At 37.2% G+C, this 8,998-nt stretch overlaps 1 protein-coding gene across 2 annotated transcripts in view; it reads right to left on the reverse strand.

Moving 5' to 3' along the window:
• Window positions 1-8,751, reverse strand: part of SLCO1A2 (solute carrier organic anion transporter family member 1A2) — a 142,948-nt gene extending 134,197 nt beyond the window's left edge. The window contains exon 1 of one of the 2 annotated variants that reach the window (XM_058282869.2): window positions 8,475-8,751. The gene's annotated coding sequence lies outside the window, so the exon portion shown is untranslated. The remainder of the gene's footprint in view (window positions 1-8,474) is intronic. The other variant, XM_004473233.3, reaches the window with a different exon arrangement.
• Window positions 8,752-8,998: the final 247 nt, after the last annotated feature.

Raw genomic sequence — 8,998 nt, forward strand, 5'->3', positions numbered from 1 at the left:
TCAGAACTTAGATATAAATAGGCCCTCACATCTATGGTCAAGTGATTTTTGACAAGACTGTCAATCTACCCATCTAGGCCAGAACAGTCTTTTCAACAAATCATGCTGGGAAAACTGGATATCCTTATCCAAAAGAAGAAAGAGGACCCCTATCTTATACCTTATACAAAAACTAACTCAAAGTGGACCAAGGACCTAAATGTAAAAGCAATAATCATGAAACTTCTAGAAGAAAATGGAGGGAAACATCTCCAAGATCCTGTGGTAAGAGATGATTTCTCAAACCTTACATTCAAAGCACAAGCAACAAAAGAAAAAATAGACCAAGTGGAACCTCCTCAAAATTAAACTTTTGTTCCTCAAAAGGCTTTGTCAAGAAAGTTAAAAGGCAATCTATTCAATGGGAGAAAATTTTTGGAAACCAAATATTCAACAAGGGTTCCATATCGCTCTTACATGAAGAGATCATACAACTCAACAATAAAAAGACAAGTAGCCTGTATTAGTCAGCCAAAGGGATGCTGATGCAAAATACCAGAAATCAGTTGATTATTATAAAGGATACTTATTTGGTGTAGAAGCTTACAGTTACCAGAGACCATAAAGCATAAGTTACTTCCCTCACCAAAGTCTTTTGCCACGTGTTGGAGCAAGATGGCTGCCAACGTCTGCCAGGGTTCAGGCTTCCTGGGTTCCTCTCTTCACAGGGTTCATTTCTCTCTGGGCTCAGCTCCTGTTTTCTCCACAAGGTCAGCTGTAGACAATGAGGTTTTCTAAGGCTTTTCCTCTCTCCACAAGGCCAGCTATAGATTATCAGGCAACCAGCTCTGTCTTTTTCCCTGGGGCTTCTGCCATGTCTAAGGAGCCATCTCTATTCCTCTGTTTTCCCTTTGTGTTTATTCCCTGGGATCCAGCTCAAAACTCCAGCATCAAAACTCCAGCATCAAAATGCCAACTCTGTCCTTTGCCTTGTCTTTTATCTGTGAGTCCCTACCCACCAAGGGGCGGGGACTCAACACTCTACTGACTTGACTCAATCAAAGCCCTAACCATAATTTAATCATGCCCAGGTACAGACCAGTTTACAAACATAATCCAATATCTATTTTTGGAATTCATGAACCATACCAAACTGCTACACTCCACACTCTGAATTCCAAAAAGACATTACAATATTCAAAAAAAAAAAAACCTTACATCAGTAGCAATGCTAAATATAGAATCACATCACAATCAGTTTAAAGAAATACAGTTTAAAGAAATACAGCAAATTCCTGTCTGCTGTAAACTTCTGAAACTTACAAAACAATTTATCTGCTTCCAATACACAAACGGACAGACAAAGGAAAAACATTTTCACTACAATGAGGAGAAATTGGGAGGGAAACATGAGTCATGGGTCCTCTATAGTTCAGTAAACCTCAAGGACATATTTCATTAGATTGTCGAAGTCTGAGAGTCATTCTTAAGATGATGGTTTCTTCTCCTTGGGGCCACATAGGGACCCACCCTTTCCATAGGCTTGCCCATCAGCCATTTTCTTGGTTCCACCCTCATCAAGTAACTGGGTGTCAACCAAGCTCCAGACCTCACCCCCCAATGGTGTTGGGGTGACTGCCACATCTTACCCAATCTTTGGGTTAGAGTCTTAGTCCCCCTAGTACAGTGAGGTGAAGGCAACATCCTCCCTAACTTTTGTCATAGAGGCTCAACCTCTCAGAGCAACAAGTTGACCATGTGTCCTTCCCTAATCCATGGGAGACAGGCCTGCCCCTCTCAGACCAATGGGATGTCGACCTCAACCTCCCTAATCCCTGAAAAATATGTTCTACCCTCTCTGTACCCTGGGGTGGCAGTGGGAACATCCACCCTCTTCAACTTCTGGGGCAAACTCACTCTCTGTACACATGAGTGGGGTTCCTCTCGGCCCAAGGTGATGTCTTAATTCCAGATTTCAGCTTCCATGGTTTTCCTCTTAAAGCTATTTCTCCTTCAATCTCTCCTTTCCTTGTCCCTTTTATTCCAGGTGACAGTGGTTTTGTTCATATAGCTCTCTCAAAAACTTGCTTGGTTTATTATGCAAGAAGCAGGGGTCCAAGACATCAGACAGTAGGATTTTCCACAAATCTTTCTGAGATAACTGCATCTTCAATCCTAATTTACAAGTTCCAAGTTTAGTTAAGTTCTCAAATGGGGCACTATCTTTTGAGGACTTGATTTCCAGAGGCTTGGAATTTCTGGAATCAGTTTGTTTTCTTTGTGCCCAACAGTTGAGTCTTCACGGTATTTTTCTCATCTAGCATTTTGCTATAAGCTGCAAGGAGAAGTCAAGCTGCATTCCTCAGGTTTACTTTGGAAAATTTTTCACCTAAATGCCCAGGCTCGCCATTTTCAAATTCTACTTTCCATAAAACATAAAGAGTCAATCCTGCTAAGTTCTCTGCAACTATTTAAGCCTCCAGTTTACAATAAAAGCTTCATCATTCACTTCTAAGGCATCATAAAAAGTTTCTTTAGTATCCATATCCCTACCAACCATCTCTCCAAAGCAATCTTGGCCTTTTCTATCAAGCATCTCATAATTCCTCCAAAAAAAAATACCCCTTATCCATTTATAAATCTATTCCAGCATTTAAGTAATTGCAAAAGCACTTTCTCACTCTCCAGTACCAAATTCTGTATCAGCACCCCCTTGGTTAACTGATACACAGCCCAGTTTTCAAAAATGGGCAAAAGACTTGAATAGACATTTCTCCAAAGAGGAAATACAAATGGTCAAAAAGCATATGGGAAAAAAAAAAAAGTTCAACATCACTAGCTATTAGTGAAATGCAGATCAAAACTACAGTGAGACACCATTTTACACCTGAGAATGGTCTCATCAAGAAAAAAACAAACAAACAAAACCAGAAAAAACAAGTGTTGGAGAGGATGTGGATAGATAGGATGACCCCTTCACTGTTGGGGGGCATGTAGAATGGTACAGCCTCTGTGGAAGACAGTTTGGCAGCACCTCAAGTAACCAAATACAGAACTGCTGTATGTTCCAGCAATCCCATTCCCAGGAATATATTCAGAAGAACTGAAAGTAGGGATGCAAACTGACATTTACACAGATGTTGATAGTGGCATTATTCACAAATGCTAAAACATGGGACCAGCCTAAGTGTCCATGACTGATGAGAGACTAAACAGAATGTGGTACATACATACAATGGAATACTATTCATCTGTAGGAAGAAACGAAATCAGGATGCATATGACAACATGGATGAACTTTGAGTACATTATGTTGAGTGAAATAAGCCAGACAAAAATGGACAAATATCATATCATCTCACTAATATGAACTAAATATGATGAATAAACTCTTGGAGGTAAACTTTAGAGTATAGTTTACTAGGAAAGAGAATGTGGATTGAGAATGGGAGCTGATGCTCAATGTATGTAGAAGCTTTATTGTAAAAGTGTGGAAATGAATAGAGTTGATGGTAACACATTGTAGTGAGTATAACCCTGATGATTTACAAATGAGATTGTGGCTGAAAGTAAAATAGAGGATAATCTATGGTATGCGTAACATAATAATTTCAGGGGTAGATGAAGATTGTGGTTAACAGTATGAAGATAAGAATGTTTTTCTTTTATAAAATGTTAAGAATATGGTGATACTCAGGAAGTTACAACTAATGTAACTTACAGATGATAGTTAACAGTAATATTGCCTACTTTGCAGATATGGCAGAGCAGATACATCATTTTTAAGAGACAAAATATAGGGAGTAGAAGAGTACATGGGATTTTTCTTTTGGGAGTTATGAAAATGTTCTAAAATTGAGATGATTGCAATACAGCTCTGTGATGGAAATGAGAACCACTGAGTATACACACTGAATGAATTCTACAAAACATGGAACTATATAACACAGGGAATCCAGTGGTGGTAGATGGACTGTGGTTAACAGGGTAAATATGAAAACATTTTCTCATGAGCTATAACAAATATATAATACTAATACAGGGTGTTACTAATTGGGTAGGTTGAGGGGAAAGTACACCAAATGTTAGATATGGGCTATAGTTAGGAGTAATATTTTGACAATGTTCTTTTTAGTTTGTAACAACACAAGGTGGTGGTGGTGTGGTGATGTATGGATGCCCTGTATGATGCTATGCGCGTTTGTTTTATAAGTTTACAACTTTTACTCTACATTTACTGTTCATGTATGTTTATGCATATAAATTTTTTTAAATGTTATTTTAAAAAGGAAACATTCTTTAAAAAGGGTCATAAAAACCATTCTTGGCCATCTCTTTTGCAAGGGCTTAGTTGATCTAGAACAGTGACCTCTAAAACAGGGCATGTGACATTTAGGGTACACAGAGATTTTCCAAGGGGTACATGGGCATGAATAGCTTTAAGGGAATTCATTTCCAATTATTCAACTTCCATTTAGAATCTTCTGTAAAACTGATCAGCCTGAAAATGGACTTGTCATTTAGACATCATGCTACTTCTCCTTTCCCACCTGCCCCTGCAAAACTCCCTTTTTTCACATTACAAAAGAACAGGCTTACCTCTCACCTACCCCAAATCTAACTGTGGTACATCCCTTCCTCCCCTATTATTAACAAAGAATGCTTTCCTCCTGAGGTAGACTCTCTCATGGGGACCCTGCTTTTTGTGTCTCGCATTTACTAGTGGCCAAATACCTTATACTTTTGAGGTTAATTTTCCTAAACAAGATTTTATTACAGTCAAAATCAGAATACCAACTTACATACAAGTGAAGGATGAGCACCCCACAAAGCAATCTAGGTAGCAACCCAACCTTAGAAAACCTGTATTTAGGATCAACTGTCCCTGTTCGGAGAATGCTAAGCTCTTTAAATCTATTAAACACAGTTATAATATAACCGTTTTAAACCATGAAACAAAATTTCTAATCAGTCCAGGGTATGAAATTTTCAAGCACCCATTTTTCTGTCCAGCTGTCAAAAATGTTTAAGCCTCTTTGAGACAAGTCAGATTAGAAAAGTAAAATTTGGCACCCATAAATGTGTCTGCTCAGTCTATGGGAGAAAAAAAAAAGTCCTACAATAGAGAAAACCCAATTTAACGTTACTTTAAAGGCAACACTCTCAAAATGTAGGTTCAAAAACAAGTCACCTGTAAATGAAAGAGAAAGAGGTGTAATGAGCAATGCTTTCAAACATTTACATAAAATCTTCAGGTATATTTCTCAGAATCAAGAAAGTGAATAATTCTAATAACTGAGTTACATTAAAGGAACATGTAAGTTGTCAGCTGGTAGAGAAAAAAAATAATTTTGGGTGACAGGTCACTATTTGGCTTTTGACATATAACCATAAGGAGTTCAAAGAACTGAGAGACATTACTTTAGCAAAATCCCTTCCCCTCAACTACTTTTTCGTGTAAACAATATTTCTTGATGCTTACGGCTACAAAATAATGAAAATGGACTTTGTTATCAACCTGTCTCACTCTAGTAATAAAGCACAGTCGTGATCCAACAGTGGTTCTGTGATCTTCACGGGGAAAAGGAATTTCTAAGAGTTTCTGAGTGCCCTCTTTCAATGGGCTAGTCGTGGGTCTCAAGGGAGAGGCATGGACCTGTGCATAAGCAGTCCTGCAGAACTCAGGGGAGCAGTCCTTAGGGCCTGGGAAACACTTCTATCCGGGGGCAGAGTCTGTGGGATCCTTTCCATTCTAGCTAACTGGCCTTAGCGGCTCAGCAAAATCCCACAATGTCCTCACTTCCTTCCATGAGAAAGGGTTAGTTTAATTTTCACAAAGGGGAAGCTGGAGCCCACTCTGCTGTTCCAGGAGGGATGGTTGGGGTTCCAGCTGCTTGGCGCGCCAAGAATTTGAAAAGTGGCACAGAAACAAGGGAGAGCCAGTGGTGAGTGCTGGGGGCGGGGCTAGAGTGGGGAGAGCCAATGGTGCGTGCTGGGGGCGGGGCCAGTAGTGAAAGCGGTGCCCAATTTGAGAAGAACGCCCAGCGTGAAAGCAGCGCTGAGCCCGCCCAGCCTCCAGGAGTATAGGGAGCCGGGGAGAGGGGAATCAGAGCAGGAACCACATAAGTTAGATCTCTCCGATAGGCTGTAACCCCTGAAGTACCCAATCAATGGGGAACAGGGGAGGGACCTGCCTGTTAGGTTTAGGTTGTAAATATCACTGTTTCTTGTTGTTAGGTGCTCCAGTCTTTGTATCCAGGTCTAGTGCCCGTTCTTGCAAGATGGTTAATAAAATTCTTTTCTCCTCCACAATCAGGTGAGCTTTTGTTTTCTTATAGGTGCAGCTTTCTTTCTCACACTTCCAGGAGACAAAATAGAACTTAGAGGGAGTTGTTCCCAACAAGGTGATACAGGTCACCTCTACAAATCCAGATCCGCATGAAGGGAAAAGAAAGGTGCAAAGAATGCTATGACTGGGAAAGAATGAATTATCCTGGAAGACATGTGTATGACAATATTGTCTCCTCAGAAATTTAGACATATCTAATATTAGGAAGTAGGTGGGTTTCCCAAGCCCCTGATATTCAGTGGCTGAGAAGACTAATTCACATAAAATAGCAGATCTTTCCACTAATATGGTTCCAGCAATTGCTTACCATCTTGGAAGGAAGACAGTGATGGTAACAAAGCAGGCACTATACTAAGGACATTATTTTAAACATTATATAAATTGTAAACTAATTAAGCTAGTCCTACTAAGGTCAGGAACAATAAAGGTTACCTGATAATACCGTTATTATTCAGTATTGTTCTGCAAATTTTAGTTCATATAAGAAAGCCAGAAAAGGAAATAAATACTTAAGTATTATAAGTGAAAAATCAAATTTTTTCAATTGCAGATAATTATTAATACTTGTAAATCACAAAAAATCTTAAAATATTATAATTAATATAAGGATGTGATTCAGTGATATGATATAAATATACAAAACCAAAGGCTTTTCTTTATTCCAACTGTAACATATGAAATCAAAATTTAAAAACTCATCTACAATAACAAACTACAAAATATCTTGGAAAACTTTAAGAAAAAAATGCATGCAAACTGCATGAAGAAAAACACACAATGTTATACTAAAAGACATAAAACATGCCTGTATATATTAAGAAAAACCACCTTGCTTAGTGGACAAGAAAACATACCATTATTAAAATATGTATCTTTCCTAAGTAAGTATAAATATTCAATGCAATTTTAGATAATTTAACTGAGATAGTAGCTTTTATTGTTCAGGTTTTCTTTTAAAATTGAGCAAAATGTTTTTTAAGTTTATATGAAAGAATAAATGTGTAAGATTGTCTTAAAAATATTGACCAAGATGATAGGTACTTGCCATATGAGTTACTAAACAGTCTGTAATACTAATACGATTAAAACAGCACATTATCAGAACAAGGATAACAGATCATTGGCACAAGAATTGAGTCCATCACTAGATTTAGTATAAATAAAAATGTAATATATAATAGATATCATAATCAGAATGCAGCAGGAAAAGTATAGCTTTTCTAATAAATGGTATTGTTATCATAATTAGATCTCCATCCAGGAGGGAAAAAGTGATACCACTGCCTATAGCATGTCCAAAACTAAAAATATTTGAAAAAAACAGGAAAATGTTCATGGACCCTGAGGGTGAAGAACTTCTTTTAAAAGATAAAAAACAAGAATCCATAAAGGAAAAAAATTTACAGGGTCAACTTCAACATTACAAATTAGACAATGGCAAAAAATACCATAAATAGGGTTGAAAATAAGAACAGTCAAGGAAAAAGTTTCAAACATATATAAGAAGCATGTAAAAAAAAAGGACTCCTACAAATTCATTTTTTAAAATAGGTCATAAAAGAGGAAATACAAATAGATTTATTTGGCTATTTTTAAAATAATTATTTCTCACTTTTGAATTTTGAAAGAAAACTCCAATGAAATGTGTGTGTGTGTGTGTGTGTGTGTGTGTGTGTGTTGAGGATGTATGTGTATATAACATAGACAAGTAATGCTCTAGAATTTCTGGGGAGAGTGGGAATGATGTAGAGAATGTGGGACTTGGTCAGAAACTTGAAAAGTGGATGTGGAAGAACTGGATATACAAAGAGGAGCCTTTTAGGCCATGGATAAAGCAAGAGAAAATAACATTTTCCAGAATCATTGAGATTTGCTTCTAATACTGAACCATATGTTTGAAAAATTAAAGTATAGATCTATACGCTTATGTGTGTATATAGAAACAATAAGATTACTATGGACCAAATTCTGCATTAAACATAATTGCCATCACTGTTTGAAAAGTATGGACAAGGTCATTAGAAAACCCAAAGAATCTTACATATATTTAACTAAGTATTAAGTATAAAATTTGCCTTATATTTTTCCAAGAAAAAGCTGACTAAACTGTAACCCACAACAACCAAAGGAAATGAACTACTTTTACCTTTGTATTCACCATCATTTCCATTCACTGCAGCTTCTACACTGAAGGCCATTAGACTTTTTAAAAATTACATATTGATTAAGCAGTATGAATACAGGACTGCACACATGTAAGCTGAAGCTTCTTCTTCCCTAGAGAATCAGAGTTGTAAATAAAAGGATCATTGTTTATGTAAGTTTTAATCTTTTGGTAAAGTTTCTTTGGTTCTGAGGGTTGCGTAAAGCAGGATATAGAAAAGATTAGTCACTTGGAACCAGAGGCTCCTCCTCGCTATTTTGTTTCTCTAAGTTAACTCTTAAGTGAAAGCAACTCTGACTCTTAACATCCTGTATCACAAGACTTTTGAAAAACTCAGTTAGTGTTACATAACTTTGCTAAATCTCAGGTTTCTTAGATTTTTATTCATGGTTAAAAAGCCCTTAAGAAGTCTTTTGTAGATTAAAGAATCACTTATTAATTTGTTTACTTAGTAAGTTAAGATGGTTGAATATTGAATGTGAGTCCTACTACAATTTTCCACGTAG

This window comes from Dasypus novemcinctus, chromosome 20, assembly GCF_030445035.2.
Source record: "Dasypus novemcinctus isolate mDasNov1 chromosome 20, mDasNov1.1.hap2, whole genome shotgun sequence".
NCBI classification, from domain to species: domain Eukaryota; kingdom Metazoa; phylum Chordata; class Mammalia; order Cingulata; family Dasypodidae; genus Dasypus; species Dasypus novemcinctus.